Genomic DNA, 9,436 nt, shown 5'->3' with positions numbered 1-9,436 from the left:
CCCCAGTGAATTGGGACTTCTGGTGGCAGAAACCAGTTCTCAGTACATTTTAACCCTCCCTCTCCCTCAGGTAGTGTAGTGGGTTACGAGTTGGGCTGTTAACCACAAGATCAGCGGTGTGGAGCCAACAGCCACTCTTTGGGAGAAAGATGAAGCTTTCTGCTCCAGTGAAGAGTTCAGAAACCCACAGGGGTCACTCGACAGTGCCCTGTAGGGTCACGCTGAATTGGAATTGACTAGATGGCAGAGAGTGAGGAATGTCTCCCTCAGGTGGCTCCAAAGTGCAGAAAAATGTAAGAACCAGTATTTGACAGCATTTTAATTTTGTAAAACATTTAAAAAAAGTAATTGATGTGGTTGTAAGGACAGTTCTAGTTAAGCATTTTCTTCTAGGAGCTGGGTCAGGGAAGTGGGTGCTCTGGACATTAAAGTGGGGTTTGGAACACCCATGAACTCGTGTGAACCGTAGCAGCCTTGGTCCACAAAAGCCTCTCAGCTGCTATTTTAAGGAAGTGAGAGAGAACTGAACTGAAGGGTGTCGTGTTGTAACACAACTATTATGGGCCCCGGCCTTCCTCTGCTGCTGGCCAGGTTCCTGCAGTGGCCACGTGTCTCCTATTTGCCAGGATGGTTTAATTTCTGTTCAGTGTAAGTTTTCTGTGCACACTGGTACTTGCAGACCACAGGGTGTATTTGGTTGGGAAAGGGATGTGTCCTTTGGAGTCCACCAACACTGAGAGAGAGGGAGGGAGAGAGAGAGAGAGAAGCTGAGGCCAGGTCTGTGGTGACTCCTGCCAGTGCTGGAGATTATGCCAGAGTCCCTGGGGCTTTGACACCTGAGACCCACAAGGACTTTAATCAGCTACCCAAGCCAGACAACAATATAACAGTACAACCAAAGGGGATGCAGCCCCCAGATAAGAAAAGGTGTTGGGCCAGTACTCCAGGGCCCAGTTCTTCCTGATTTTGAGCATTAATTCCTGCGGTCAGACTTCGCCAACACTTTTCGTGGGTTCACATGAAAACCTTCCTTAGGTGGCAGGGATCGGGAAGGACTTGTCACAGGGTGGATCCGGTTGGCACCGACCACTAGAGGGAACCTCTACCCCACGGCGCGGAGTTCCAGCGCAGCCCGTGTGCAGAAGGACCCCAGTCTACCAACCAGGGAGGCTCCGGAAGAAAGGAACGAGGCTGCCCCAGGCCAACCTCACGTTTTACTCTCTTCCCAGGGGCCTGGGGAAGTCCGCAAACCCGGCGAGTTGCTTATCTGGGAGGGCCTCCATCCAGTCCGCGTTCTCTTTGGATTCTTTCTCTAGGCAATTCTGGTCTCAAGTTCCCTTTTTGGTTCCTCACACCCACCCCCTGCGGCCTGGGAGCGGAGCTGAAGAAGCCCAGACCCTCGGAAAGGACAACTGCTCAAGAGCCTCCCCGCGGCCACAAGGGTGCGGAAGCAAGCCCTAAGCGAGGGGGCGGAGCTCCGGCCGGGGGCGTGGTCTGTAGGGGCGGGGCTGGAGGCCCGGCGTAGAAGAGGGGCCCAAGGGGGCGGGGAAGGCTTGAGGGGGCAGGGCTGACGAAGCAGGTCCCGGAGGCGGGAACCCTGGACGGCGCGTCGCCGCTGGGGGTGTCCGGGTCTGGGGCGGGGGCGGCGGGGAGCATGGCAGAGGGCGGTCCCCGGAGAAGGTCCCAGGGGTGGGGGAGCTGACGCTCCGGGACGAGCCTCCTGCGGGTCCCCGCCCCGGTCACGTGGGCTGCGGACCCGGCCGCTGCCGCTGCCGCTCGGTCCGCTGGTTGGTCAGTCAGTTGGTCTGTGGGTCGGTGGCCCGAAGCTCAGGGCTCAGCTCTCATGTTCGGAGGTGGGAGGGACGCGGGAGCGGCCCTCAAACTTGAGTCGCCGGGAGAGGAGCCGCGGCCCCGGACTCAGGTCAGTGGGCACCCCTCACGCCCCCGGCCTGCCGCGCCGCCCCGACTGTCAGCCCCCGCCAGGCACTGCCCGACGACCGAGGTGCCCCTGCGCCCAGGAACCGCCCGGCCTGGGGGCTGCGTCAGTTGGACCTCAGAGTGTGCTCCAGGCAGGATATCGGGACCCTTCACCTCCCCCTCCTCTGACAAGGACACTGGGAGGAGGGGGGGAGGGGCTGACGCCTGGGGAGCTCCACCCCCCTACAGGTGCCTGCGTGGCCCTGGGGATGGGGAGGGCGGCAGGTCATCTCAGGAGTTCTTGGCCGGCTTGTCAAGGTGGTCTGGAGGAGCAAAGGACCTGACTTGCCCAGGCCGACCTCGGCTGAGACCCATTCTAAACTAGTGTAATAGAATGACCAAAACACAACACAAGTCTCCAAAACTCAGGACGCGGAGCTCCGATAGGCTAAAAAAGATGGGCATGGTCCGATTTGAGGACCAGCATCCCCTCCAAGGCCCCCCGTTAATGAGCTTCTGACCTGCGGCTTTTCCTTAAACGAAAATAAGGAGATTATATATTTAAAGAGCAGAAAACTTCCAGGGTGGGTTGAAACAGGCATGCCAGCAATGTTTAATCCTCTTAATCTCCAGAGTGTTGTATTTTTACTTTGAAAGCAGCTGGGTATTTGGTTTAGGTCTCTCTCCCTTCCCATCTCTTTATTTCCTATCTTTGTCATGATCTTTTCTTCCGCTCCCATACCTAAATTGAGTATACGCAGTTTTCTTCAGGGTTTCCACATTTTATGCTACGTTTTTTTTCTTAATCATTTTATTAGGGGCTTATACAACTCTTACCACAATCCATACATTATGCTACGTTTTGTGAAGTTGCTTGACCAATCACAGAAAAGTAGTTGACCGTAGACATACTTCATCTTTGGCATGCCCAGTCTTTGATGATTATTGGTAAATTGAAAACACATAATGTTCTGTGATTTAGAAATCATTTCTCTTGGGAGGAGCTCGTGTTTGTTCTGCTTAAATTCATGCTTAAATACCTCTGAAGTGGGAGGTTGAAGTAGATGGGTGAGGTTTTCACTTATTGCCTTCATTTATGCTTTCATGGAAAACATGTGTTATTGTTTTGAATTCTGACGATGTGCCAGTTACTAACTTATTGCCACTGGAGAGACAAGCTGAGTCCCAGGGTGGTCTCTTTTTGCCTGGGGTAGCAAAGGTAGGTGCACTGTGATCTTAAGACCAAGTGGAATGAGGTAAATGACAAGAAGGTAGGAATAGTGTTATGGGGAATTCCTGGGATTTATAACTGCAGGGATAATTTCAAAGAGAAGGAGGGAATGTTTGTGTTGGATTTCCCAGGATTTCTCCTCCATGTGTTGAGGCAGAGATATGACCTGGACTGAGAAGTTTGTAGTCAGGAAAGGCCGCTAGATGGGGTGACATGGTGAGTGGCCCAGCTTGGGCCCTGCAGTAGGTAACCAAACTGGTGACACCTTGGTCCCATTGGGCCCTGAAAGTCTGACTGTGTCTAAAGGCATGGGAGAAGGGCTGATTTGGATTCTGTGAGCTCAAATTTAGGAACCTGGGCTCTATGCTCCTTCCACCTCCCAGCCTACTACAGTAAAACTTATGAGATGGGAGTGGGGAGGGAGGGGAAAAAATGAGGGCCTGATGCCGGGGGCTTAAGTGGAGAGCAAATGTTTTGAGAACGAGAGGGCGATGAATGTACAAATGTGCTTTACACAATTGATGTAGGTATGGATTGTAATAAGAGTCATATGAGCCCTAATAAAACGATTAAAAAACAAAACTTGTGAGATATGCGATTGCCTTGTTTTTCTGAGTCTTTCCAGTTGTCTGCCTTTGACAGGTTGCCACTTTACCATTTTTCTGTCATTTTCTATTCATGGAAAATATTTGAGATTTCCTTTTCTGACAGGTTTCCACTTCACACAGGTTTTATTCTGTGTAGCAAAATAGTCAAAATTTGTGGAATGCCTGGTCAGACAACACTTCAGGGCAATGCATCTCAAACTTTAACGTAAGAATCACCTCAGCGTCTTATTAAATAGCAGATTCCAACTCTGTAGGCCCTGGTTGGGAACTGAGAGTCTACATTTCTTTTTAAGAAAATATTTTACTGTGTGTTGGGTGACAGTTGACACAGCAAATTTGGCTCTCATTTAACAAGTTCAGTACATATTGTTGAAGCCCTGGCTATGGTAGTGTGTTCCAAGTTACGTTGTTAACTGCAAACTGCTAACTCAAAACCACCAGCTGTAATGAGGTAGTCTGCTTCCATTTACAGCCTCAGACACGCAAGAGAGCACTTCTACTCTGTTCCCATAGGATCACTGTGAGTCAGAATCAACTTGATGACAGTACGGTTTGGGTATACATATTGTTAAGTGACATTGATTACGTTTTCCATAATATATCAGCATTCTCGTTTTTTCCATTCTGGTTGTTCTCTTTCTATTAATCTGGCTTCCCTGCCCTGTTCCCCTCCCCTCTGCCCCTTACCTTTTCATTTTTGGCATAGGGAAACAAAGGCATGTTTACTGGCTTATTTCATTTAGATAATTATTTAGAAGAGCGTAATACTCACAGGTGATGATAGATCTCTCATCTTTTATTTAATCATTTTATTGGGGGCTCCTACAACTCTTATCACAATCCATACATACATCCATTGTGGGTAAGATCTCTTTTTATGGATCAATTTGTCATTTGGCTGAAAGGTGACCTCTGGGAGTGGGTTGAGTTTAAATTTTTTAAAAATCATTTTATTAGGAGCTCATACAGTTCTTATCACAATATATACACGCATCCATGTGTCAAGCACATTTGTTGCCATTATCATTTTCAAAACATTTTCTTTCTACTTGGTATCAGCTCTCCCCACCCTACCCTTCCTCCTCCACCCTTCTTCCCTCATGAACCCTTGATCATTTAGAAATTGTTATTTTCTCAAGTCTTACACTGATCTATGTTTCCCATAATCCACTTTTCTGTTGTCCATCTCCCATGACTTTCAAATTTAAAGGGTCTCCTGGAGCATTAATCTTGGTGGTTCTTATAGTCTCTCCCTGTCCAGTAAGTCTGGCCTTTCTAAAGAATGAATTTACATTTTGCTCTACATTTTTCTCCCATTCTACCTTGAACCATCCAGAGTTCACTTTAACCAGTGAATCCCTGCTCAGATGATCAGTAGTGGTAAGTACGCACCATCTACTTCTTCTGGTCAGCAATTGGTGAGACTGTTTGTGTAGATCAGTGTTTCCCAAAATGGGCGATAACCCTGTGGCACACTGGAAGGACTCAGGGCTGTAGAAGCAGATACCTATATTTCATACTGGGCTATGGGATCTAGTACAAAGACTTTTAATTTCCAGAGGGGTGCTAAATAATTTTTTCTCTTCTGAAAAAGGGCAGAAGGCCAAAAATGTTTGAGAACCTTTGGTGCAGACTATTACTTCTGTAGACTAGTGTCTCCTTCAAATCTTTACGTTTGTTTTCCTACTTTCTCTTTTATTCTAGACAAGTAGAAACCAATAGCGGTGTCTCAGATGGCAGCCTGCAACTTTAAAGACCCAAGATGCTACTTACCAAATGAGAAAGAATATTGTCTTTATGAACTTTTTTGTGCCCAGTGAGGTCTGAAGTGCTCAAACCCAGTAAACCAATTCTGTGAAGTGTTTGTTTGTATAGGAAATATAGCTGTACCCATGTGTTTTATTCTATTTTGAATACATAGGCCGTACACATAAACATATACATATATTCATGCAGATTTACATGCACATCTGAATATATATGCTTTCATATATATGTACATATGTAACACAAAATTTTAGTTGTTACAGTTATTGCAAAATTGTATTTCCCCAATGATTTTTTCCAACAGTTTTAGTAGCACATAATTTACATATGATACAATTTAATAGTTGAATTGTTCAGTCATATCAAGGAGAATTGTACAATTATTACCACATCAATTTTAGAGCATTCCCCACACCGCCATGGTTAAATCACCTTTAAAATGAGTTCTGCAATCACAACCCATTCTAGTGCTCTCTCCCCACTCCTGCCTTCATTATTTACTCCCCAAACCCCCTGCCCCTCCCCATCACTCACCCCCCACCCCTGTATTCCCTATATCTCCTTGTGTCTGTTATTATCACTATGCATCCACTTCTCCTGTGCTTCACAGCTGGGAGACCCAACAGAAAACAGTAGCAAAATCACACTAAGGTGGTAAGAATAAAGCCATAATAGCATATATACAAAAATACAAATAACATGTAAGAAGGAAAAGATCCCCATGCCAGTGATTTTTTCCCCGATAGCTTTATTGACATATAATTCACATGTCATACGACTCAGTAGTTCAATCACATCAGGAAGAGTTGTACAGTCATCACCACAATCAGTTTTAGAACATTTTCTTCATTCTTGTACCTATCATTATTAACTCCCCATCCCCTTGAACAGCTCCCAAAGAACCATTAATCCAATTACTGTCTGTATAGATTTAACTATCCTGGATTTAATATTACAGAAAAACATTAAAAACAGAAAAACATTAAAAACATTAAAAAAACAAGCAAAACTAACAAGAATAACAAACAAAGTAAAACAGATAAAAACTGCAATTGAAAAAGCAGAAAATATTAAACACTAGAACAAATTTAAATAGGTCATGAGGGAGATCAAATGATAGGGTGCTAAATTTTAACCTAACTACATCTGCCACAATCTACTTCCCAATGTAGTCTGCATGTTAGCAAAGCTATTCACATTCCTGGTCTATGGTCAGAGGGTTTTCCCAGGTGTTCAATCCATATGTATTTCCCCTTCACTTTTTTAGTTTAACTGAAACAGCTTTAAAATGGGTCAGAGGGAGATCAAATGGTACAATATTACATTTAGACCTAGCTATATCAGCTGTGATCAGCTTTATAATGCTCTTTGCCTGATAACAGGGGTATTCACATCCCTCAACTTTGATAAGAAGGGATTCTTAATCCATGTGTAGACCCTGCAGATGGATATTCCAATGATTTGGGGGGCAACAGTTTTCATCCACATTATTCATAGATATTACATTTATCACAATTTTTCAGCATGCTCCTTAATTGTGTTTAAAATAATCTGTATTTAATACTTCCAAGTTACCCCAAATAACAATGTATTTTCACATGTTCTAAAGCATACTTCTAAAGTATGTTCTAAAGCATACTTCTAAAGCATAATTTTCATACCAATGAAAATTAGTTTATCTGTTTTTGTCTTCTCACAAAGGAGGGGTTGTACAGTAGTCTTGTGTTGTTGTTAGGTACTGTGGTCTAATCAGTTCTGACTCACAGTGACCTTATATACAACAGGACGAAACACTGCCTGGTCTTGTGCTAACCTCACAATTGTTATGTTTGAGCTCATCATTGCAGCCACTGTGTCAGTCCATCTTGTTGGCGGTCTTCCCCTTTCTTGTTGCCCCTCTGCTTTACCAAGCATGATGTCCTTCTCCAGGGATGGGTCTCTCCTAACAACAGGCCCAAAGTACATGAGAAGAAGTCTTGCTATCCTTGCTTCTAAGGAGTATTCTGATTATATTCTTCCAACATAGATGTGTTTGTTCTTTGGCGGTCCATAGTACTTTCACTATTCTTCACCAGCACCATACTTCAAATGCATCAGTTCTTCTTTGGCCGTCTTTAGTCAATGTCCAACTTTCACATGCAGATCAGGCAATTGAAAATACCCTGGCTTGGTCAGGTACCCCTTAATCCTCAAAGTTACGGCCTTGCTTTCCAACACTTTAAAGGGGAGTTGTACAGCAGATTTACCTGATGCAGCATGTTGTTTGGTCTCACAACTGCTGCTTCAGTGAGCATTTACTGTGGATCCAAGTAAGAAGAAAGCCTTGACAACTTCAATCTTCGTGTATCCTATTCTTATAGCTTGATTTATTTCACTTAACATTTTCCTCTCTAAATCCAGCTATGATCCTGCATTCTTTTTCTTTTCTTTCTTTCTTTTTTTTAATGTAGTAATACAAGGGGGTACTAAAAAAAGATTCTTTTTCGAAGCTATGTATTTAAATTTTTTATTTATTTATTTTTTCTATGTATTTAAATTTTTAAAAAACATTTTATTGAGGGCTCTTACAGCTGTTCTAACAATCCATACATCAATTGTATCAAGCACATTTGTACACATGTTGCTATCATTATTTTCTAGACATTTATTTTTTATTGATCCCTTGCTGGCAGCTCCTCTTTCCCATCCCTTCCCTCCCCTCCTACCCTCGTGGCCCCTTGATAAAGTATAAATTATTAATATTTTCCTATCTTATATCAACCGCTGTCTCCCTTCCCCCATGGTTTCTGTTGTTCGTTCCACTTGGGTGTGGTTATGTGTCCATAATCCTCACAATTGGTTCCCCCTTCCTGCCCTCTCCCCGTCTTCCCCCTCCTCTACTGGTATTGCTACTCCCATTCCTGTTCCTGGATTCCGTTGTCATGAGCTCTCAGGTTTTATTTGTACTGTGCACACACTAGGTCTAGCCCGGAGTGAAAGGCAGTACTAGGGTCATGATAGTTGGGGGGTGAGGAAACCTCAAGGAACGAGAGGAGTACTGTGTTTCTTTCTTTCTTTCTTTTAATGACACTTGGGTTTTAATTGTAGTGACTTCTTTTTAAAAAAATCATTTTATTGGGGGCTCGTACAACTCCTATCACAACCCATCCAGCCATCCATTGTGCCCAGCACATTTGTACATTTGTTGCCATCCTCATTCTCAAAACATTTGCCTTCTACTTGAGCCCTTCTTCTCAGTGCCTCATCCCACCCCCACCTTCCCTCCTACAAGAACCCTTGATAATTGATAAATTTTTATTATTTGTTCATGTCTTACAGTGTCTGATGTCTCCCTTCACACACTTTTCCCCTAGGGAGGGGGTTATAGGTAGATCATTGTGATCGGTTCCCCCTTTCTACTCCCACCATCCCCTTACTCTCCTAGTATTGCTACTCTCGTTGTTGGGTCTGAGGGCTTTATCTGTCCTGGATTCCCAGTGTTTCCAGCTGTTATCTGTACCAGTGTGCATCCTCTGGTCTAGCCAGATTTGTGGGATCATGATAGTGGGGTGCGGGGGGGGAAAGGAAGCATTGATGAACTAGAGAAATATTGTGTGTTTCATTGGTGCTTTACTGCACCCTGTTTGACTCTTCCCTTCCCTGTGATCCCTCTGTAAGGAAATGTCCCATTACCTACAGATGGGCTTCGGATCTCTGCTCCGACACCCACCCCCCATTCTCAACAATCTGGTTTTGTTTGTTTTTCTGTTTTGGGTTTTCTGATGCCTGTTACCAAAACCCAGTGACACCTCATGATTGCACTGGCTGGTGTGCTTCTTCCATGTGGGCTTGTTGTGTATTTAAATTATTTTTATATAATTTCTGTACACCCACCTAGATAAGAGAAGTTGGACAAAAAAATATATATATATAT

At 44.5% G+C, this 9,436-nt stretch overlaps 1 protein-coding gene across 5 annotated transcripts in view; it reads left to right on the top strand.

Moving 5' to 3' along the window:
• Positions 1-1,842: 1,842 nt before the first annotated feature.
• The window catches only part of PPFIBP2 (PPFIA binding protein 2), a 186,525-nt gene continuing 178,931 nt past the window's right edge, over positions 1,843-9,436 (top strand). For all 5 annotated transcript variants that reach the window (XM_045290869.1, XM_045290867.1, XM_045290866.1 and 2 more), the window contains exon 1: positions 1,843-1,921. The gene's annotated coding sequence lies outside the window, so the exon portion shown is untranslated. The remainder of the gene's footprint in view (positions 1,922-9,436) is intronic.

This window comes from Echinops telfairi, unplaced genomic scaffold, assembly GCF_000313985.2.
Source record: "Echinops telfairi isolate 266 unplaced genomic scaffold, ASM31398v2 ScPeMD7_60;HRSCAF=208, whole genome shotgun sequence".
NCBI classification, from domain to species: Eukaryota; Metazoa; Chordata; class Mammalia; order Afrosoricida; family Tenrecidae; genus Echinops; species Echinops telfairi.
The sequence above is the reverse complement of the archived record's forward strand: the minus strand, read 5'-3'. Positions and strand labels throughout refer to the sequence as shown.